Genomic DNA, 24,251 nt, shown 5'->3' with positions numbered 1-24,251 from the left:
GAGGGTGATTTAGCGGTTTGGATCAGAAATTGGCTAGCTGTAAGAAGACAGAGGGTGGTGGTTGATGGGAAATGTTCATCCTGGAGTTCAGTTACTAGTGGTGTACCTCAAGGATCTGTATTGGGGCCACTGCTGTTTGTCATTTTTATAAATGACCTGGATGAGGGCATAGAAGGATGGGTTAGTAAATTTGCGGATGACACCAAAGTCGATGGAGTTGTGGATAGTGCGGAAGGATGTTGCAGGTTACAGAGGAACATAGATAAGCTGCAGAGCTGGGCTGAGAGGTGGCAAATGGAGTTTAATGCGGAAAAATGTGAGGTGATTCACTTTGGAAGGAGTAACAAGAATACAGAGTACTGGGCTAATGGTAAGATTCTTGGTAGTGTGGATGAGCAGAAAGATCTCGGTGTCCATGTGCATAGATCACTGAAAGTTGCCACCCAGGTTGATAGCGTTGTTAAGAAGGCATACAGTATGTTAGGTTTTATTGGTAGAGGGATTGAGTTTCGGAGCCATGAGGTCATATTGCAGCTGTACAAAACTCTGGTGCGGCCGCACTTGGAGTATTGTGTACAGTTCTGGTCACCGCATTATAGGAAGGACGTGGAAGCATTGGAAAGGGTGCAGAGGAGATTTACCAGGATGTTGCCTGGTATGGAGGGAAGGTCTTATGAGGAAAGGCTGAGGGTCTTGAGGCTGTTTTCGTTAGAGAGAAGAAGGTTGAGAGGTGACTTGATAGAGACATACAAGATGATCAGAGGATTAGATAGGGTGGACAGTGGGAGCCTTTTTCCTCGGATGGTGATGGCTAGCACGAGGGCACATAGCTTTAAATTGAGGGGTGATAGATATAGGACAGACGTCAGAGGTAGGTTCTTTACTCAGAGAGTAGTAAGGGCGTGGAATGCCCTGCCTGCAAAAATAGTAGACTCGCCCACTTTAAGGGCATTTAAATGGTCATTGGATAAACATATGGATGATAATGGAATAGTTTAGGTTAGATGGGCTTCAGATTGGTTTCACAGGTCGGTGCAACATCGAGGGCCGAAGGGCCTGTACTGCGCTGTAATGTTCTATGTTCTATGTTCTATGTTCTCCACAGATACTGCCAGACTTGCTGATCTTTTCTAGCAATTTCTGCTTTTGTTCCCAAGACCCACTCATCAGGGACCAGACACATGAAGTCATTTTCTTGGATGTGGCCTTCTAATTGGCCACCTCCAAGCTCAGCGTGCCAGTATGGAGATCTGACAGACCTCCATTGCTGCTGGCTCAGTAGGTGGTTCATCAGTTCGAGAGTCTTGGAAGCCCCAGCAGGAGAGGTAAGCACTGATGAGGCAGTTCTGAGAATGTAAGCGGGCCTTAAAATGAAGGCCAACTCAGCGGTATAAAAATAATAAAATATTTTAAATTTGGGGTCCTTCGGATCAGAGGGGGAATCCTCTCTGGTTTAATCATTGGGAGCATGGGAGAAGCCTTTTTGGCCTGCAGCTCCCTTTTTTGGGATTTGGAGCATCCAGTTGATAGTCACACAGCCTGTCATGGATAAAATGGCATAGACGCTGCAGAATAGCTACTAGACAGTGTCTTTCCTATTTAAATGGTCTGTTCTCCTCCAAGTAGAGGGCAGAGTCTAGTCGTTACAGGTCACGCCTGGGAATCAACAAAAGGAACACAACTGGCATGAATCTCAGTGAACCTTCTCCCTCTATTTTGCAAGCCTCCATGCCTCTATTCCTGCCAACAGGGGATGGGACGTTTCTGACCTTTGCAAACATCACCAGATGGGCATGTGAAAAGTCCTACCTAAATGCAAAATCCATCCTTATCATAATACTTAAATGCATTTGGTATACTCTTCTCTAGTCCTCTGGTCAATTCACTGAGACAGAGTCAAGGGCCAAAAAAATGTCCCAGTATATATTGTGGCTAAATTTAAAGACAAACCCATTGAATGCAAAGTGGCTGAATATCAGGTCAAATCTAGTTTTATGCTTTATCAAGCTAAAAATGGGATTGAGCAGTTGTCAGGTTTTGCCAAGGCTCTCGCAAAAAGTGCAAGAGAATGTCAGTCAAATGTAAATTGAAAGGAAACCCAATGGGGAATCACAATGGTTTCACAGGTCGGCGCAACATCGAGGGCCGAAGGGCCTGTACTGCGCTGTAATGTTCTATGTTCTATGTTCTATGTTCTAAAATGAAATATGTTGGGAACTGACAGATTGATGCAACACACACCTTCTTCTTAAGGGCTGGACCAGTGAGTGTGAATGAGGTGTTCCTAAAGAGGTTTGTACTATTTGACATTCCAAGGAGTCCTCTCAAAAGACTAGCATTCTGCATTGCCTGTTACAAAGTGGCAGTCATATTCAATGGTTTGTGTAGTAAAAGTGTCGTCTATGAGTCCACTCTGTAGGGAACTCTGCCGCCTGGATTCTGTGCTCCATGCATCTCATGCCTGTCTTGGATCACAGCATGTGTCCAAGCGGTTGTCTTCAGATTTGGGTAGACATAATTAAGAGAAGGCTCGACCACAGCAATTTGCTTAAATATGAATGTTTGTTAAGTAATAATAGTGATTATAGTGGCGATAATAAATGGAAGACAAAAGAATAAAAAACAAGTCTCACGCCCATCTAGGAAAAAGCAACAAGTCTCTCCTGCCCTTTGGCGGTCTATCGACCGACGGCTGGTCTGGAGACTTAAGTCTGTTCCTGACATCGTTCTCAAATCTGAGCCAAAGCAAAGTCTTGCAACTTGGAACAAAGTTCTCTCTCTTATACAGTGTAATAAACAGCCAGCACAAAGAAAGCAGATACAGAAGACAAAACACAGGTACAGAAAAACAAGTTCAGGTTCGGCCTGTAAAGGAATGTTAACAGGACTCATCCAAGGTCATGCAGGTTGTCAAGTACCATCAACAATTTTAGCCCTTCGGTCCATCCTAAACAATCTATCTTCTCATGCAGCTGTCAAATATTATTATTCACGTTTAGCCCTTCAGTCCATCCTATACAATACCTTGCTTATGCAGGGAAATTGATGAACACATTTTTATTCAAACAAAGCCATTGTCCTTGTGACCCACTGACTGACTGATTTGTCTTTGCGTCATCAGTAGGTAGCTTGGAAGGATTCAGTTACGTTAAGATTTAATGCAGTAGTGACCTTAACACTCATGAACACATGATAAGTAGGTAGTTTCCAAGATATGGCATGACTAAATAGCAATGCCAAAGATTTTTTCTTTGAGGTATCAGATAGGACTACCTAGTCCTATTCTAGGCTATTGATAAGTGCATATATGAATTTGCCGTCCCTTCAAAAATGTATATTTGTTATTTAAGTCATACAGGAAAGCCACGATACTGTAACATCAGCTGAAGTCTCTACGGAGTATCAACAAGGCTGAAGAATTTATGGATAGAGCATACAGTGAGGTGGTCACACAACAGGGAAAGAGTGTACAGGCAGAAAGGGATAAGTGACTGCTAGACAGGGAGAAAGTACCAGGACAACCAAGCAGGTAGTGCAGAAGCCTTTTACGGTCGTCTCCCTCTCTGACCTATTTTCTGTCTTAGATACCTCTGGGGAATGCAGAGACAGTCAGGTTCATGGTGCCAGGACTGGCTCAGCTGCACTGGGGAGGAGGAGAAAGAATGAAAGGAGGACGTTTTGAAGGGTAAGGGAGAACAGCCAGAAGTCATAGCCCATGCCTGTGCCAAGGGCATAGGTGAAAAGAGGCATGAGGTCCTCCACGCAGAATATAGGGAGCTAGAAAATAAATTATAATGAAAGACTTCACAGGTAGCCATTTCAGAATTGCTCCAGTGCCATATGCTGGTGAGATCAGGAATAAGAAAATAGTCTGGTTGCACTTGTAGTTGGACGAATGGTATATGAGGTTGGAATTTAGATTCTTGACAAAGTCTGGGGAAAATGGAACCTGTACAAGCTAATTGTATCCAACAGGACCATGTGCAGTATCCTCACAGGAACATCCACCACTACTTTGGGGAAGGGTGTAAACTGGAATGGCAGGATTACGAGGGCCTGAGTGGGGAGACAAGAGTGAGGAAAACAAGGATGGAAATAAAAGACAGGACAGTAGAAAGCAAAAAGGAGAGACAGAGGAAACAAGGCCTAGCAGCAAATAAGGCTGGAGTGCAGAAAAGGTGTAAAAGTGTTAAAAGGACAACCATAAAGGTACTCTATCTGATAGCATGGAACATTCACAACAAGGTAGAAGAATTAACAGCTTGAATAACCATCAATGGGTATAAAATAATTGCAATTACAGAGATGGGTGTGACCCAAGGGTGACCTAAACAGTGACCCAAGCTGAAAACTGAACATCCAATGATATTCAACTTTTAGGAAAGAAGGTGGGGTGGCATTGTTAGTGAAAGATGAAGTCAGTGCAATGGTGAGAAAGGAAATCTAGATGTGGAATCAGTTCAGGTGGAGCTAAGGTGCAGAAAAGGGTAGAAAACATGAGTGGGAATTGTCTCTATACAGTAGTGGTGAGGCAGTTGTTGGAATGAAATGGGAAATTACAGATTCATCCAACCAGGCTGCTTCAGGGAACATGGATGACTATAATCTACATATAAACGGGGCAAACCACATTTGTATTAGTACTGTGTTGGATGCATTTCTGGACAAGATGAGTTTTTAGACCATATATTGGGAAACAACTAGGGAACAGGCATTCCTAGATTTGGTTTTGTGCAATGAGAAAGGGTTCATTAATAATCTATTTGTAAGAATTACTTTAGGAAAAAGTAACCATAACATGATAGAATTCTTCACTGGAATAGAAAGTGAAGTAGTCCAATCTGAAACTAGGGCTGCAAATCTAAACAAAGGATATTGCAAAGGTCTGAAGTGAGATTGGTCATATTAGGCTCAATAACTTTATTATAAAGCATGGTATTGGATAGGTAATAGTTCATATTTAAATATCAAATGCATGTATTGCAGCAGCTACAGCTTACTTTCAAGTGAAAGAGCACAGTAGGAAAAGTGGCCCAATCATGTTTAACAAAAAGAAATGAAGTATAGTATGGGATCTAAGGAGAAGTCACATAAAGTTACACTAAAAAAAAGTGGCAAACCTGAGGACTAGGAGCAATTTAAAATTAAGCAAAGAAGGATGAAAAGGATGATTCTGAGGGGGAATATAGAGTATGAGAATAAACTTGCAAGGACCATAACAACGATTGCAGGAACTTCGGTATGTAAAAAGAAACTATTTAATAAAGAGAAATGTAGGTGACTATTGAAATACCAGGTTCACTCATGTTTTTTTGGGAAGGAAATATACTGTCTTTCCCTGGTTTGGCCTATATTCAACTCCAGACTTACAGCACTGTGAATGACTCATAATGAGCATCTGAAGTGGTCTAGAAAAGCACTCCACTATATTTAGGAAGGTGATGAGCCACCTTCCCAAGAGTAATTAGAGATGGGTAATAAATGCTGGCTCATACTTGTAAGTTATCAAAAAATAACATTTAAAAACCCCAAAGTTTACTGCCCTCTAGACCAAACTTACATTTCTTTACTAAGACGATTATCATATCTTTTGTCTTGTGACATTGTACATTTTTGTTATTTAATCTCTTGTCTTCCACCCTATCAAATTCCATGAGATAACACAGTGTGGAGCTGAAGGAACACAGCAGGCCAGGCAACATCAGAGGAGCAGGAAAGTTGACGCTTCGTGTCGGGACCCTTTTTACCATCTCTATTAAATTCCATTCCCTTTTATTAATTTTCCACCTCCCCTTTCTCCGCACTCATACTTGCTTAAAATCTATTAAAATCCATGATTTTCCACTTCTGTTGAAAGGTCATCGATCTGAAAGATTTGGCCTGGTTTTAATTCTGGCTTTAAATGAATGAGTTTTGAGTGAATTAAAATCTACTCCAAGCGTTAATGCTGTCTTTCCCTCCATCGGTGCTGACTGACCTGCTGAGAATTTCCAAGTATTTTCTGCTTACATTGCAGATTTCTGACATCAGTTTAGTTGCATATCGGACGGCTGTGAGACGTGTTTGGCAAAAATACAAACACAAGAAAGGAAGATCTGCACTTGTATGAAGTTTTTCACGACTTCAGGACATCCAAAGAATTTTATAACTGGTGAAAAATTTCTAAAGTTCTTAAATGAAAGAAGGATAATGAAGGACTGTCAATGATTGACATCCACTGTCCCTGTATCACTAAGGTGACACTTCAGCGTCATTAATATTGATTACGTGAATCTGATAACTACAGAAAGAATGAGGTCAGCTGATTGCAAGATGGAGTGATGCTTTGTTACAAAATACTTTATTTAGCTTAACACACTAGGAAACGGTACAAAATTGAAACTGTGAGCAACTGAGGCTGTAGGTCTTTTTCAACAGACATGGATCTGGCTGTATCTGGTGTTTTTCCATAATTCCATATACCACAGCCACCAGAAAATTCACTAAAATAACTCCAGTAAAACCCTAAGACCTAACTTCCAAGGGGGCCAAAGTGGTCTTTTCTTTCTCAATGACTGCTCTGTTACAGAGAGGCTTGTCTGTTTACAACTGGTGGTTAAAGGCCACCAGCATAGGGCTGCTTACAGCTGGGATACAGCCTGTAGGACAGACTGCAGCAACAGTTAAGGCTGGTCGGAGCGTGCCCAGCAGCCCCTCACTCCCAATCGTCCTGCTGTGGAGTATGTTAATTAAAGTCTCCATCAGGAAGCCCTGCTGTCTGAATAAACCAAACGTCAACTGCGACCTGTGAAAACATTCCCGACAACCAGAGGGAAAAAGCAAGCCAGCTTGCTCAGTGAGAGACAGGAGCTGCTGACAAACAGTAACAGGTAAAATAACAATGAGGATCATAGATAGCTGATTGCCTTTTAAACATTGCACCAGACTATCCAAGACCTTCACTGAATTGTTACATTGCAGAAGGATGCCATTCAGCCCATCATGTCTACAGTTCCTGATGCCAAATGTTGCAGCAACCTTTCATGCTGAAAGTCGCCATTCCTTGAAAGTAAGTAGCTCCTGCCCGTGATCAGTGCCCTCATCAGTGGAGAATGAGTATGAGCCAACCTTCAAAGACAGCCAGTGTCTTGCTGTCCTATGTTCAGTGCATCATCCAGTGCAGACACCTCTGTTTCTCAATTGCAATCTTCCAATGTGGATAAACCCAAGCCAGTGCTTTACTGGCTTTGACCAAATGAGGTGTGCAATGTGAGGCCCTAGCCCCATCAGTGTTATAGATCCTTGTGTCAGTCTCTTACGACACACCTGGTAAAAGAAAAGATCTGCCTGCAATAACATAACATTATGTTTCTATTATAATGGTGTATGCATTGGGGGCATAGCCTCAAAATAAGGGGGAGCAGATTTAGGACTGAGTTGAGGAGGAACTTCTTCTCCCAAAGAATTGTGAATCTGTGCAATACGCTGCCAAATGAAACATTTGAGGCTGACTCATTGAATGTTTTAAGGCAAAGATAGATTGATTTTTGAGCAGTGAAGGAATTAAGGGTTATAGTGAGCGGGCGGGTAATTGGAGCTGAGTTTACGAAAAAAGTCAGCTGTGATCTTATTGAATAGCTGAGTAGGCTTGAGGGGCCATATGGCCTAATCCTGTTCCTATTTCTTATGTTCTTATCATCTTATCAGAACTTATGATGTAATAAACTCCTGCCCCAGGTAAGGAAGGGGAAGAAGAACTCAGGCTACCTGTCTTTGACCCCTGCTGGAAAATGGATATGAGCGAGATTAGGATTGGATGGTAATGAGATCGAGCTTGGTTGTGGGAACATGTTCCCAGCCAGAACATAGCTGGGAGAGTTGAAGTCTAGGCTGTGTATGTTGTTGCTGTTTCCTAGGTCCCAGTTGGAATGAAACTCAGTAACAACCTGTCAGTGAGAGGAAGCCGGGAGCATAAGGATGAAAGCCCCTCATTAACGATAACTGTGCTTACTCCCTGAGGAGACTCTGATATTTGGTGGGAATGTTTGTGCTCAATATTGTTTTTAGTGAAAACATAACACAAGGGGAATTCTGGGTAATGGCAAGGCAATGAAATGAAATAAAGTGTAAATAAACAGCTCCTAATATTTATCAGGTTTTTTTTTTAGCAAAACCGTCCTGGCTCCTCCAGCATCACAATCCTAGTGGAAACAAATTGTGTCCTGCAAGATCTCAAAGGACACAGCCTGTGGGAGACACAACTTATATCACAAGATGATTCAGGATGCACAAGAACTATGAAAATATTTGAGTGCTTCACAGCTTAGAATAAATGCATATTTCTGTAGATTTTTTTTCTTTGCTCCTGAAGGTAATCTCTCTTCCTGCACTTTGGCTTTAAAAGTATCCCCACTTCTCCAGTACCTAACTCAAACCATCATTCTTCAAGGGACAGTTCTGATTATTCTACCGAGCTCTCCACCAATCAGAAGCCTAAATCTGTACTGATTACCTCTTCCTAAGTCTGGACACTAAGGCCTATTGAGACACCTACTCTTGCAACCTCTAGTTATAGTTAATAAGCTCAACTGAGACTAGGGTGCATATGAGGGGGAGTGATATTCCACAGTGAGCGATTGTATGTACCTGAAATCTAATTTCACCATGCAATGCACAGATTCCTTCGCTTGCCGAACAGAATTTACACGGTTCGACATGAAATTCCACTGTTACAAGGGAAATTATGGAGTAACCCTTTTCTACACAATTGTCATTGCTCAATGCCTTTACTTATTGAGCACTGCAAGTGAATCAGTATATAAAATGTAATCACAGCTTTAAGGAATTCATTCAGTTTTTCTCAAAACATCTCTGAAAGGGATGGCATATTGGGTGAAGACACTGAGCAGGATGGCGTTGAACTGCATAGACCATAGCTTTGACATCTCATTGTCCTGATTACAAGGTTGTCTTATGATAACAGATTGATTAAATTAAGCCTATACTCTCTGAAACTTAGATGAATGAGAAGCGATGTATCATAAGTTTCTGAAGGGCCTGACAAGGTAACCCATGACAATCAGAGGCTGTTTCTACTGAGGGGAATCTAGAATATTGGAGCATAGTCTCAGGATAAGGGATCGTCTGCTTAAGACTGAGATGAAGTTAAATTATTTTACTCAGAGGGCTGAGAAAGCTCCAGAGAGTGGCTGATGTTCCTTTGTCGAGTATATTTAAGGCTGGGTTAGATAGATTTTCAATCACTTGGAAAATCAAGGAAAATGGAAATGAGAAGGAAAATGAAGCAGAAGATCAGTCAAGATGATATGAAATGGCAGAGTAGGCACATTTAACAATATAGTATACTCAATCTGCCATTTGGTGTGTTTTTATGGTCAGAAGTAATCAGTGATTGGGGTAAGCATCTTCGGAAAACTTGCACAAGGAGATGGAAAGCCGAACACAGAATTGCTGCCCTCAGCTATCATTGGCTGACTTCCTCATGGATAAAAGTTTGTTTTGAGAAAGGATTAGACCTGGCCCTTAATGGGCCCCATGAAATAAATAGTCTGTCTCAAGAGTCACTGAAGCATCTGTTCCCATCTCGATAATGGACCACCAGGGCATCTTGAAACCTTATAGAAAATCATAATGGAAGTGTTGTATTGAATGCCTCTTGGTGTTTTCGTTGTGATTAAGGATCTGGGTCATTCAATTCTCTCACTGTATCCTCTTTAATATCACATGCCTGGAAGCTCCTGATGTATGAAATTCAGTGAAAGGTTTCTGCAATGACAGTCTGTGAGGAGGAGAGCAGCTTATTGATGTTAGATATTCTGATCTTGTTAACATGAGCTAAACCCACTAGGCAATGAATGATGGGATACACAAAAATAGCTCTATAAAGATGAATTGACCGTTAGCTGGAGTTAACTGCCTCTATGACAATTCCAGGGATGCCTGAGGTTTCAGCTTGTCACTACGTTAAACTAAGGTGCAGACAAAACGAAAAGTGATTTGACCTTTTTAGGAACATGATTTGTCAGGGCATGCCATGTCAGCGCTGACACTGGTATCCAGATTATGCAAGAGACACACATGAGTAGGAAAGAAAGATTCCCTTTTAGCCTGTGTGTTCAGTACAGGTATGGATACTGACATGGAACTAAGCATACCAGTCACATGGCACAAGGTTAAGTTGACTGACTTTTGCATTGTCTGTCCCATGAAGGAGCTGACGATGAGACATGCATATGTGCAGAAATTAAAACGAAAACAGACACATGCCACAATCTATCAAACTGAAGCAAAATTTCTCTTATGATTTGCGTGTCCTCGATGTGTACATGCCTAACAGCTGGAAGTGAGTCATAGATGAGCTTTTCAGCCCCAGACACATGCGAAGGATTCACTTTTAATGCTTTATAATTACATGTACAGGATCAAACACTGTGATACATTCTGAGAAAGGATCTTTGGACATTTTGTTATGTTAGCAGCACTTTACAAATACAAGTTGTTGTTTACTTTTGATGGGACATATATTACACTCTTCTTGGGATGATTTTGAAATGGCTGATAAAGAAAAACTGAACTACATGTAACATTCAGCCCGCGACTAATGCATATCTACCTAGTGCACATTAGCTGCCAGCCCACAACCTTAGCTGGTTTGGAAGGAAAGTCTTTGAACGTCTTGAGTTCAGCACCATAAAACCAACAGGAGTTGGCATCGTCAACAGATGGGGCAAAAGCTTTAACAACATGCTTTGAATCCTGAAGGAGCCAGCTGCTAGACTCCTGGAGAAATAGAGCAGAGAGAAAAAGAAAGAGTTCAAAGTACTGAAATGGCTTGAAAAAGCCATGAAAGCTTTGAACTAGTCAAGTGATAGTTCTCCTTTTTATAATTTGTAATTGGGAACATGATACAGCTCCTTGCCAGAGTAATGAGACATCACAGCAACAGTGGGATTTAATGATGATTCCTTTCAGGTTCTATCAGAATGCTTTTCTGCTCTAATTAAATACACTAATGACTTGGGGAGGAGGAAACAATATCTAATTCAAAGATTTGCTTGATTTGTCTGTACTTTTCAGAAGGAACATTATTTTTCCTGTAAAATTGACAATTTCCCTTGTTTTTTACCAGGGAAAGAAAGTGCAGCTTGGTGCCACAGTGCAATTTGTCAGCAGCAAGTTGTTTTGCAATGGACTGAAGAGACGAACGGACTGTGAGGTGATTCCTTATTACTTCAGATGAAGGACTCCCATATGGCAGATAATGAGCTGTGATTTACAATGCTCTTGCACTGGAGGGAGTTTTTAGAATGTAACTCTTTCCGGAGTGTTCCTCCCTGGTATCTGACAATTGCAGCACTAAAATCCGTAACCTTTCAGCGAGCTGTTAAACTCCCTGTTCTTATGGATGATCTCGTGCAGCAAGCCACAAGTCAGGAGTGTGGTGGAACACCTTCCATTGGCCTGGATGGCAATGGTTCCAACTACACTCAAGAAGCTGAACACCACCTGAATCAAAGCTCACTTGTTCAGCACCTTAAACATTCACTTTCACCACTGTGGGTGCCAAATGCAAGATGCACTACAGGAACCCTCCAAGCATTTTTCAATGGACACCTACCAAACACAGACCTTCTGCCACTTAGAAAGACATGAATAAGAAATGTTTAGAGGGATATGGGCCAAGCGCAGTCAAGTGGGACTAGTTTAGTTTGGGATTATGGTTGAACAGAAGGCTCTGTTTCCATGCTGTATAGCTATATGACAGGGGCAGCAGAGACATGAGAACACCATCATCTGCAAATTAGTCTACAAGCCACACACCCAATGAGACATTGAATAATAACACTGTTCCTTCAATATCCCCTGGGTCAAGATCCTGAAACTCCCTCCCTAACAACACTGTGCGCACCCCTACACCACACAGACTACAATGGTTCAAGAAGTCCTGTATTCCACCCCTGGCTTATACCAGTCCTAGTAGGCGAGGTGACAGTCTAGTGGTATTATTTCTGGACTGTTAATCCAGGGACCCAAATAATGTTCTGGGGGATCCGGTTTCGAATCCCACCACGGCAGATGGTGGAATTTGAATTCAGTAGAAATCTGGAATTAAGAGTCTAGTGATGATCATGAAACTGTTATCAATAGTCAGAAAAGCCCATCTGGTTCATCAATGTCCTTTAGAGAAGGGAACTGCCATCCTTACCTGGTCTGACCTACATGTGACTCCAGACCCACAACAAAATGGTTGACGCTTAAATTTCCCCTGGGCAATGGGGGATGGGCAATAAATGCTGGCCTAGCCAATGACACCCACATCCCATGAATGCCACCATCCTGTGAATGAGTAATAAAAAAAAAATTGTTTGGTAATAGGAGTGTTACAACTAGTCTTAGCATTGATGGAGTACAGAGGGACTGCCTCCTCACGATAACCAGCTCCTGGAAATGTGAAGAACACATGAAGCCAGTTACAATGGTGCACATTTGAAAAACCTGATGGCACTGTCTGTCTTCGTATGAAGGATAGTTACTTGGTTGAAATAATAATCAGCTGCCTGGCTGCAAGGAGTAGTTTGCTTATAGTGAACTATCAGCTTTGCTGGGAGGTAACTGCTAATATGAGGAACGGGGTCTCTCATTGTATCTTTAGGTGCATTATTATGAACAGCATAAATGTTTTGTGGTAGTCATTAAATGATGACACCTCCCCCACCCCTCCTCACAGAGATGCTGCGTTCAGCAAGAAACTGCAAAATAGTAACACTCAGTGAAATTGCATACATTGGGAAGGTATCCCAAGCAGGTGTGAAATTGCATGCATTTGCCATTGCCATGTGGCGGCCCAGGTGGCATGGGAGCCTGATAGTGCTGAGATGCTTAAAGGAGTTACACCTTAGGCAGGGTGTGCTACAGCAGCAAATATCGCAAGCTTGCCCCAGACAATTAACAAAACATATATAGTTTTTTTAACCCTGCAGTTCTCAGTTCCTCATGAAAGTTATTCAAGGGTGGAAGAGATACTATTCTTTCATGTGCACTTTCTAATTGTTTTTATACTGACAACTGTTTGCCTTGGTTTTTGGGAGACTGTCATCTGTGCGCCAGTTACTAACACTTGCCCCACTAAAAATCATGCTCCCTTAGCCATGGATCTGCTGTGGGCCCATAAATCTGCTGAACTGACAGAGTAGCAGAATTATGTAGTTTAAGCACTGAGGTGAGGTAAAGGCCCAGAATCCAAATTACTTCAAGGGCAACACAAAGTTTCTGTCTCACACACACTGTCTTGCACACTCTGGGTTGAATTTTCCTTAAGTTTGGTCAAGTGTCATTTTTGGGGAGACATATGAAGGGGTTTCTCTCTATGAACTCTAGCTGGTTTTCTCGCACAATGTTAAGATGTTCTGCTCTTTAAATATACACCACACTTCTGCAGTGCCACTCTCACTCTATCTCGCACTGACCAGATGTGGAAGTTCTTCTGGATTTCCCATCACAGTGACATTTTTGGTGCATGAAGAACTAGCCCAGAGATGGTGCGTGAAGAATTAGCTCAGAGATAGTGCGTGAAGGATTAGCCCAGAGATGGTGAACTATGACAGTTTGGCACTCAGATTTGCTCACAGGAACTTGGAGATCCTGGTAGGCAGGACAATAGCGAGCAGGGCTGTCCTCATTCCTTAGGAGTGCCAGAGAAGACTGCAGCCCCTGACCCAACCAGCCCACACTGAATTCACCACCGGATCAGTGTGCAGTCCACAGTCTGGAGAAATGCTCAACAATGCCACCAAGAAGATTAATGACTTACTTCACTCTGCAAGAGTAAGTGTCCCTCTGTCTCTGCTACCTCACACTCACTCTAACTCTGCAACTGCCCAACACAGCTTACCCTCAAATCTCATGATCTATCACTGACACTATTGCATAAAGCATCTTCCCTCAATCTCTCTCCAGCAGTCCATACCCCAAGACTGCTAACCCTGCATTCACGCTGCACTTCCTATTCTCATTCAAGATAGCTCTGCGCCTATCCACCAATACTAACAACTGTGCCAGCACCAATGACCATCTCACTCAATTCCTGTCTTTCTCTCATTCCAGGGGGATATGACACACTGCGAGGCAGAGAGAGCCAAGAAAGGCAGTGGAGTACCTAACATTTGTCAACTCACCCCCTGTAAGCTTTAGTGGGAAAGAACTGTGACCATTCATTTGACACTGACAAGACCTACCTCCATGTGTTGGCAACCAAGTAAGATTCACTGAAGATGCTGGAGAAACTCAGCAGGTCTGGCACCATCTGTGGTGATCGCAACAGAGCTGATGTTTCAACTTCAGGATGAGACTTTTTCAGAACTGAAAGGTGTTAGAAAATTTAATTTTTATATTTATTGTTGACAGAGGAGAAAGAGGAGCAAGGGGCTGATGGTGTAGAGGCCCAGTGGGGTAAATGACAAAGTGGATGCAGTCAGACCTGTTGAAATTCTGCTGCATTCTCTGTGTGCGTGTTTCAGCTTTCCAGCATCTGCAGTATTTTGCCTTTATTCAGTAAGATTCATTGCCAAGAGCTGCACTGTTATCCAGTTAGTGCCACTCTGTATGTATTCTTAGCATGCCCAAGATTATTTTCCCCCTCTTTCACAACTGATTCCCTCTTTAGTCTTCTACAGATATAAACAGCACCCCCACAATCTCGACTCTAAAGGGACCATGCTTCAGGGCTACACGCGTCCTCTAACCCTGTGGAAGAAGCCACAGATCCCACGCAGGAAGCACCAGTGAAATCCTCGGGTCGATCAGAAAGCCCACCAGCTCAAGTATGGACACCTTGGTGGTTATTTTAGCAACATTAGAGTGTGGAGTGCATTCTGGTGAGAGCCTCACTGTGACAGTCCTGCAGCTGGCTCAGGAAGAAACATTCCAAGGACTCAGCGGACTACTAGAGATAAGGCCTCTGCTGAGTAGGAGAGGAAACCATTTAACAATAATTTAATCAACTAACAGAAGCTGACACAGGAGCATGAGGCAGATTTGTCAGAAACACTCAGCATTTTGGATCGAAGATTGGAGGAGACTACCACCACCATCAGTATCGTGTGGGCACTAGAATGCATGTGACTGGATCTTTCCCCGGACAGGTTGGTAGAGCCAGGTCCAGCACACAGACTGGCTACCAGGGATGCATATGGACCTGCACTCCATTGCTGTGGACAATGGTGCTCAGCAGCAATCCCTCTAATTTTCTTTCTAGCTGTGCAGGCCTCTGAGCTCTGTGTGTGACAATGACTTCCAGAACCAGGAGTCAATGCAGCGATCGACATGCCAATACCAACGGCAATGCCAATGGCGGTGCACAGAACCATGCAACCAGGCAGCTTCGAAGGAACGTTGGTGCTCAGCACTGTTGACAGGGTGGCAGGGGAAATGAGGAACCTGACCTCATTCCAAATGAACCATTGTCACAAGGAGACAAAGTGGTGCCAGTTGGCACCCAAACGAAGAAGGGACCACATGCTGGCCCTCCAGAAGTCTCCACTCAGGACAATCCAGAGGTGCCTGATCCCTCCATCTTGCCTGTGACCTTCAACCATGTAGAAATTCAAGCCTGAAAGGCTGCACCTGGCCAGGACATGCTCAGCATGTCTGTCATTCTAGCCACAAACATCCCAGTCACCCACCTGGGGGCAAGCGAAGGCGATGGCCTAGTGACATTATCCCTAAATTATTAATCCATAGACCCAGACAATGGTCTGGTGACCAGAGTTCAAATCAAGCCATGACAGATAGTGGAATTTGAATTCAATAAAAATTTGGAATGAAGAGTCTAATGATGACCATGAAATTGTTATCAATAGTTGGAAAAGCCCACCTGGTTCACCAATGTCTTTTAGGGAAGGGAACTAGTTGTCTGCCCGACATGTGACTCCAGACCACAATAAAACTAGAGGGCATAGGGTTAAGGTAAGAGGAGAAAGATTTTAAAGGGGCAGCTTTTTCAAACAGAGTGTAGCTAGCATGTGGAATAAACTGCCAGAGGAAGTGGTGGATGCAGACACAGTTCCAGCATTTAAATGATATTTGGACATGTACATGAATAGGAAAGGTTTAGAGGAATATAGGCCAAATGCAGGCAAGCGGGACAAGTTTAGAATGGGAAACTTGGTCGGCGTGGACAAGTTGGACCGAAAGTTCTGTTTCCGTACTGTATGACTCTATGACTATAACTCTTAATTACCTTTTGAGCAATTAGGGATGGACAATAAATGCTGACCTGGCCAGTGATGTCCACATCGTGTGAATAAATAAACACAAAATCCAAGACCAAAGTAGGGTAACCTCCCTCCAACCTAGCTGTAGGATTGAGGACTACTCCTATATGTCAAGGGAGGGAAAAGAAAAATCAAAAACCTTTGAGGTGACATTTCATTGTAAAATATAAAATCACAATGGTAAATACATCTTCACTTTTCATCTAAATCTGTCTGATCCGCTGTCATTTCGGTGGCAGCTACAAGGATGAAGGTAGAAAGGGTAGCCATCTTTAGAATCATACAATGTTATAACTCTGTCTGAAGGGTAACTATTCAATACTAACAGGAAACCTTGTCGTTATCGAATGACAGAGCATCAGTTGTTGTGAAGGTTTCCATCACTTTGTAATAGTTTGTCAAACTTTAATTCAGTTTTATTAAATAAGAGGAAAAGTAAAGAAAGAAGAAGTAAGCTGCATTTACATGGTCTGCATTGTTAAACAGGGGATGCTGACCTCAGATGCATCAGAACTTTTACAGTCAGTGAGTAATGACTTACACTCAGTCCCATTAAAATCGTCATGCCTGAGCTGTGGTGGCCCATGGGGCTGTGGTTGTCAGGAGGTGAAGGTGATAGTCCTTCTGGTGAACTTCACCATTTTCCTGCTCAGTACAAAGCTGTGGGTCTTGCAGATCCTCATCATCCATCAGCTCTCTTTGTTGTGTCTCCAGTTGTTCAGACCAAAACATACAAACATATGATGCAGTCTGTCCATATGGTTTTGCAATGAGCCTCTAGCACAAAGTAAACATGACAACCTTATGTTGAGACAATGTATAATCCTCACCACCGGAATTGAAAGAAGCTGTAGCGTTTCATATAAGCTGAGTCTCTTGATGTGATACTCTGATTGTTGCCTCTGAACACTGTATAGCATCCTGCACCCGGAATGTTGCGACAGATGACACCCTTTTTGCATGGTGTCCTGGGGCATCCTCATTCAGGGGCACCACTGCCTCTTTCTCTTTTGGAGGACTTTCCAGCCAAAAACAACTGTGGATCTCCTGCATTTTCTCTGGATCACGAGGATAGTTTTGCTGGAAAGTCTACATTTGGAGGTTGCTCCACATCTGCTGGAAATTGCTGCTGGTTCTGAGCTTCCAACAATCTGTTTTCCGAGGATGCCCCTATTGTCAGTGGCCACAGAGATGACCACAACTCTTGGAATCCGTTGGGGATTGTCCCAATGTGCGTTTTTGAGCAATTTCCAAAAATGAAGAAGCTCAACAGTAATATGATCAGTCAGCAGTTGTGGAGTCACAGATCGTATTTAATCATCATCCACTAAATATTGTGACTTAGAAAATTTGATAAGGAGGACAATGGGATGCCTCTACATGGACCTTTTTATGTAGTAGACCTAATTCAGATGCATGCTGCACAAGCCTTGTGACACACATACAGAAGGAGATTGTAAATGTATGAAGAAAAATGAGACTTTCTCCCTCCACCTCACTCTCACATTAGCCATGAAAGGCAGTATTGCCAATAAAATAATGGTATGGACATTTTATAGTCCAAGTCGTAAGGTCAGCATTTGTGTGGGCTATAAGACCTTGAGATGTGTTTGTGAATTGTGGAACATAGGTGAACGTTTAATGCTCACCTGACATTAATTCTGTTCCACGTCCATTACTGGGATTAATTTGTAATGATCAAAAAACATGGTCAAGATTCCTCATGGCCAGGATTTATAGTGAACACAGCTGTTCAATCCGTGATGATCACAGTCAGAAATTGTTGATTACAGAGGTCTTCAATCTTCACTGTATGAGTGGCTGATTCATGCAATTTCCTCTTGAGGTGCCTCACATCACTCAGAAGTAGAACATGTTTCCTCCAAGAAAAGAGAACAATTCTTCCACCTGTTCTGTGTGGTAGCAGCCATTTCTCATTTCTATTGTTCACGTGTGAGTTCCTTGAGGATTGGAAGTGACAAGGGTAGTGCTTCACACTGTAAATCACACGCTCACTCTGTCAATCTAGGTGACCCCCTCCAAGACTTCATATTCCTTCCTGTCAATTCTATCAGATCTAAGCCTGTCCACTCACTGTCCAAGCATTAAGTGTAACTCTTCATCCCCCCACTTTATCTCCTGAGCTCCAGGTTTACAACTGAGTTACGCCAAGCATTGTGATGCACTGACCCACACCAACCCCATCAGGGTAGTGGTGATTATCAAAAACTATCCCCCCTTCCAGAGTACCCATGTCCTCCCATGGTCTATTATCTCCCACCCTTTTATATTAATATGCCCCCCTCCATAATTATTTTCCACTTTTCATCCCACCACGTTGCCTCCAATCCCCACAAATGACTTAACCAACCTTGCCCCCCCGCCCCCCCCAACACACACGTGCACAGCAGTAGCCTCTGATAACCACTTTGACCTTCAGTGAACAGTTACCCAAGACTGACTGTGGCCTATCCCCCGACAAACTTGGAAGGACACACCACGACCGATATCTGTGCACCTCAACAGCGGAGTTATTGCTAATCCCAGGTTGGTTTGCACTTCACCTGGAGGACTGACTGCAGCCCACTCCCGGGGTTGTAATGATACGGACCGTCAGACTCTGAATTCTTCAAGAGGTTGGCTTACTGTGCCCAAGCTCCTGAACTGATATCCAATGACGCCCATGACTTACTGTCCCTGCCCTCCCAACTGACCATAGGCCCTTGACTTGATTGAGGACTACCCCCCTTTAGTCTAAAAGACATGGCCATTTGTTTAAAAGCCATTCAGTGTTTGCCACAGATATGGTACTGATGCACACGGTATCATACATCAACATGTCTGCCCCCGTCTCTGATCATTGTTGGCAAACATACCGTGCTTCTTGGCTTTGTGTCTGCTATAAAATGCAAAGCTAGACAGAAGGACTGTGCGCGTTTAAGTTCTGATTGAGGGGCCAACGTGTAAAAAGATAAGGCAAGGCAGAGATGATGTGAGCGTCCAAATAACACAAAGTGAGTGAACGCTAACAGAGCAAGCTAAAAACCTAGATATGCATCCTGCTCCAATGCACGAGATGGGTGTCTGTCCCCATGCACAAAGCAGCTTGAGAGCAACATTGCAATGTAAGGAAAGAGAAATCTGCAAGACAAAGTATTGAAGTGCTGAACAGTATTATTAGTGAGTCTGCGATGTGCCACGTGACGAGGCTGGCACTTGGCTGACACCAGCCTCCTTGAATCCACTGTCCACGGATTGTGCCTATAATAATGAGAAACGCTGTCCAAAGTGGATGGCCAGTGATGACATTGGTGAGTTGCAGCCATCAGGGTTTTCATGTTAGGAGATATAGCCATCCAATTTTGGCTCAGTAGTTAGCACTGCTGCCTCACAGCACTGGGGACCCGGGTTCAATTCCGCCCTCGGGCGACTGTCTGTGTGGAGTTTGCACATTCTCCCTGTGTCTGCGCGGGTTTCCTCTGGGTGCTCCAGTTTCCTCCCACAGTCCAAAGATGTGCAGGTTAGGTGGATTGACCTTGCTAAATTGCCCATAGTGTTCAGGGATGTGTCGATTCGGGGGGATGGGTCTGGGTGGGATGCACTGAGGGTCAGTGTGGACTTGTTGGGCCGAAGGGCCTGTTTCCACACTGTAGAGGTTCTATGATTCTATAATACCTGGGAAAATAGCAGTTTGCATATAAATGAGGTGAGATTAGGTAACAATGAGATATTAATTTGTGCAAATAGGCCCACAGCACTCACTCGTGGGATTCTCATGGAACTGGTGAAACCTGATGCACAAAACCAATCCTATTTTCCTTGACATGGAGAATCTCATTCCAGAATTCCTGCTGTTTTTATGTTGCTCAGTTGTTTTACCATTGACGCATGTCGTTCAGGGCCTGGGAAATTTCAGCTCTCTCTGTTGCACACTTGAGTTAACCTGGAATGGATGGGGCAGCAGGTTAGTGCTGAACTCTATTGGGCTCAGCAGGAAGTAAGCTGCAATTGGGGAATTTTAACTCCTGGGGCTGATTTGCAAGCTCCAAGCAGTTTCTGGCCTGAAGCAGACTGTCCAGCAAGTGAAAGTGGGAGGTTGGGCAGCAGGAGTTCACTGCTTGGAACCAAAGGAATGGAAAAGTGAGATGGGCACAGACTGTATTCAGGAAGAATACAGGTGCATAGAACAAAGGGGGCTGAAACATTTCTCCAGGAGTCTGTGGTCAGACATCTATTCCTTATGGTTGAAAAAGAGTAAAACAGAGAAAGGGAAAAGTGAGGTGCAAGATTTAGGTCAAAGTGTCCAATCCAATGCCTTCTTGCCATTCTTGTACTTTTGGCTGACCTTGCCAAGCATGGGTGCCTTTAGAGATATGGATTCTGAGAGGAAGCTGTTACACTCTTCAAACAGTTTTCAAGATGATTTTTCCAGTGGACTTTGATTTGTATGTTGTGAAGCTTTAGAATTTCTTGGTACTGTGAAGCATTTTGCTTTAGAGCATAAATTAACAATTTACTGATCAGAAAAGTCTATCGGGCCATATGGAAACAGTATTGCTGAGAATTCTAGTACGCTCGGGTCTGAACACAACAATTTACTTGAAGCTGCGCTCAGCAGTAAGCTTTGTCAAATATCCAGATTCAACCCACATTTTCACAGGCCCACTTTCAATCTATTGGGCAGTTGTCACGTCTTTATATGACACAGAAGCGCCTTTTCTGCAGTGCTCGCTTTTACTACAGCTAACCAATATTTCTTCACTTCTAAACTATCAGTTATGTCCTGTGATATATTTCTGATTTGGTGAATTTTGCCCTTTTGTTCTCTGCCCTGCTGCTGTACTTTCATCTCAGCTCTCTGTTTCTTTATTATGCTATTTGTCCACAAGTGACAGCAGTGTCAAAAATGATTCATTTTCCCGGGAACCGACAGTTCTTTCTTTCGTGTAAGTGGTGCCATTTCCTTGATGCTCAAAAATCTACATTCTGAGACTTGTATCTCACTGCTAGCTGCCTGGGTTAGGTACAAAAACAAATTTGCTGTGTCTCCTATATTTCAATGCGGCCAATGGAAAAGGACTTTTTTGTAGATAAGGTGTTTTTTATATAACTAAAGCTTTACATCACCTTGGGGGTCAGGCACACAGTCGAGCACAGTACACAGATTTTCTACACACTGAGCTTCGAAATAAAGTGTTGACTTCATGTGGGGCCCTGGCAGTTCTGCAAAGTATCTTTAAATTGTACTTTTGCACAATTGTACCTTTTTTTTACTTCTGTGTAAAATGGCACGTTATGTAAACTAAAATGAAATAATTGCTACTAAAGCATCATTATGATTCACCTTCATATATTTCTTTCTTCTGCAAGCACTGTCCCTGATGACACAATGAGGTCAGATCCCACACTCACACTGGCAACATTCAGCTCTTTCTGTCGACCACTTCTCCCACTTGCTTCACAGTCTCTGCATTGTCAGACAGCTAACCCAACATAGTCGCAATCAATCATTGAAAAAGAACAAAGCCATCATCTTCTGCCTTCATCATACACCCTTTACCCTCATTACTGAATTTATCCCACTCCAGTCTCTCTGTTCGACCAGCCAAAAGGTGCCAGTTGACTCCCAGCAGGGTGCTGACCCATCTCCCCTTCAGTACAACGGCAGTGTCTTCCCATATCAGTAACAACAACGATCTCAGCACCCCTGTCAGCCCATTGCTTTCTGAAACCCATATTCTATGTCTTTCTCATCTCCAGGCTCAACTATCATATTGCTGACCACTGTTCATCTCTCACTATGCACAAATTTAAATTTTTCCACCCTGTGCACAGTGGCTCCAAGTCCCCCAGCACCTCAAATATATATTTTTTAACTTCTTATGTTTAAATCCCTTCTTCACTTTGTCCCTCTCCATCAATGTTCCCACAATGCTCCAAGAACTCTGCCTCCCTTCAATTCAGACTTCTTGTCCTACTTTGCTTCTCCTGCCCCATTATCAGCAGCCCTGCCTTCAACTGTCTATGCCCCATGGTTTGGAATTCTCAGACCTCTCTACCTCTGCCCCTCCTTCTCTTTTCTTTCAAAGTTCATACTTAAAACTAATCTTCTCAACCAGGTTTTTAGTCTCTGAACCTAAGGTGTCTTTTTTCACATTTGTACCAGATGATGTGTGATTACACTTCTGTGAAGCTCCTTGCAGCATTATTCTATGTTAAAGATGCTATATAAATGCAGGCTGCCATTATCATTTAGTCAATGTGATACCATAATTTAAGAGCAAAGTCCTTTATTTCTTAGAGAGAAAAACATGCATTTATATAGCACTTTGCGCAACCACTGGATGTCTCAACATGCTTTACAGCCAATATATTACTTCTGCAGTGCAGTTACCATGAAAGTGTGAGAACTGCAGCAGCTAATATGATCACAGCTGATTCCCACAAACAGCATTATGACAATGATAAGATAAATTTGATGCTGATTTGTTGATTGAGAAATAAGCATTAGCTGGGCATAATTCACTGCGTTTCTTTAAAGAGTTCCATGGGAGCTTTTACTCTCCCAGTAGACAAGTAAGATCTCACTTGTAATGCCTCAAATGAAAGATAGCCCCTTCAACAACGTAGTTCACCCTCAGTGTTGTCCTACAGCACATCTTGATTTTTCTGCTCAAGTCTTGAAGTGAGACTTGAACCTGGAACCTTGTAGATTCAAAAGGTAGTATATCAACAACTGAGCCATGGGCTGAGTCTTTTAGATCAAATATTACAAAATTGAAGAGATTTTTTTTGTTTATATTCAATAATACAAAATTCAATCTTTGCCTTTTAGCAACTTCAGCGAAAGTAGAAAACAAGGAAATCGACCGGTCATGTTAAGCTTTCATATGCTCATGTTGTCAACAATAAATTGTAGACCCTAGTCTTAAACACATCCAGGGTTATTCTTCCTCATAGCAAAAGCAAGATCTTAAGTGGAAAGATGTAAGAGCAGGAGAGCAGGCTGAGATACAGTACAGTGGGGAATAACAAAATTGAATTAAACTAAATTAGATAAATAAACACCTACAGTGAGAGCTTTTACATAGAGACCTGCAAGGCAAAATCACTGCTTTATCAGACAGCACACCAAACGAAGAAGTAACCATCAAGGCTTCACTTTTGGTAAATTTTACTTTAACACAAATCAAAATCATTGTAAAACAATAATAAATTAACAGGCAAATTATAGTCGGTACAAACAATAAATTGCACATGGCATCATAGATACAATGGAGATTACCTTACTGACTTAATAGCCAGTCTACACTGCTAATAAGTTGGCATTTTAGTAATACAGCATTTCCAAACAGAACTCCAGTTTCTTTCCTTCAAGGACTTAACTGATTCTCTGTAGCTTCCTTGTAAATAGAGTTCCAACTGTGCAATCTTCATTCCGGAATCTTCTGAACTCCTCTACAATTCTTCTGCTTGACTTCCTATCTGCTTTTGTGTTCTATGCCATATGACTTCACTTCTTTAAAAACAATCCTTTCTATTGGCAGTGCTTCCAGATCACTGGCCACCAAGCGCATGGATCAGTATCTCTTATTATCCAAGAACTGCTTTTGATCTTTTTTATAAGTGATACGAATCCTTAAATTTTGTTTTCAAAAGTGTTGCCAAACATTTGTGAATAATCACAGATTTCCTTTACTCTTACTGTTTCTAGAGCATGGAGTGGATATCTATTTTAGTTAAGTAATGTCAAACAAATTTGAAGTGACTTTTTTCCCCACTGACCCGCCATAGAAAAGACCAGTAGATTTTTGAATCAGAGATAGCAGGAACTGCAGATGCTGGAGAATCTGAGACAACAAGGTGCAGAGCTGGATGAACACAGCAGGCCAAGCAGCATCATAGGAACAGAGAGGCTGACGTTTCGGGCCTAGATGAAGGGTCTAGGCCTGAAATGTCAGCCTCTCTGCTCCTATGATG

This window comes from Rhincodon typus, chromosome 24 (genome assembly GCF_021869965.1).
Source record: "Rhincodon typus isolate 14 chromosome 24, sRhiTyp1.1, whole genome shotgun sequence".
In the NCBI taxonomy this organism is placed as follows: Eukaryota; Metazoa; Chordata; class Chondrichthyes; order Orectolobiformes; family Rhincodontidae; genus Rhincodon; species Rhincodon typus.
This window is presented reverse-complemented; position numbering follows the sequence as displayed.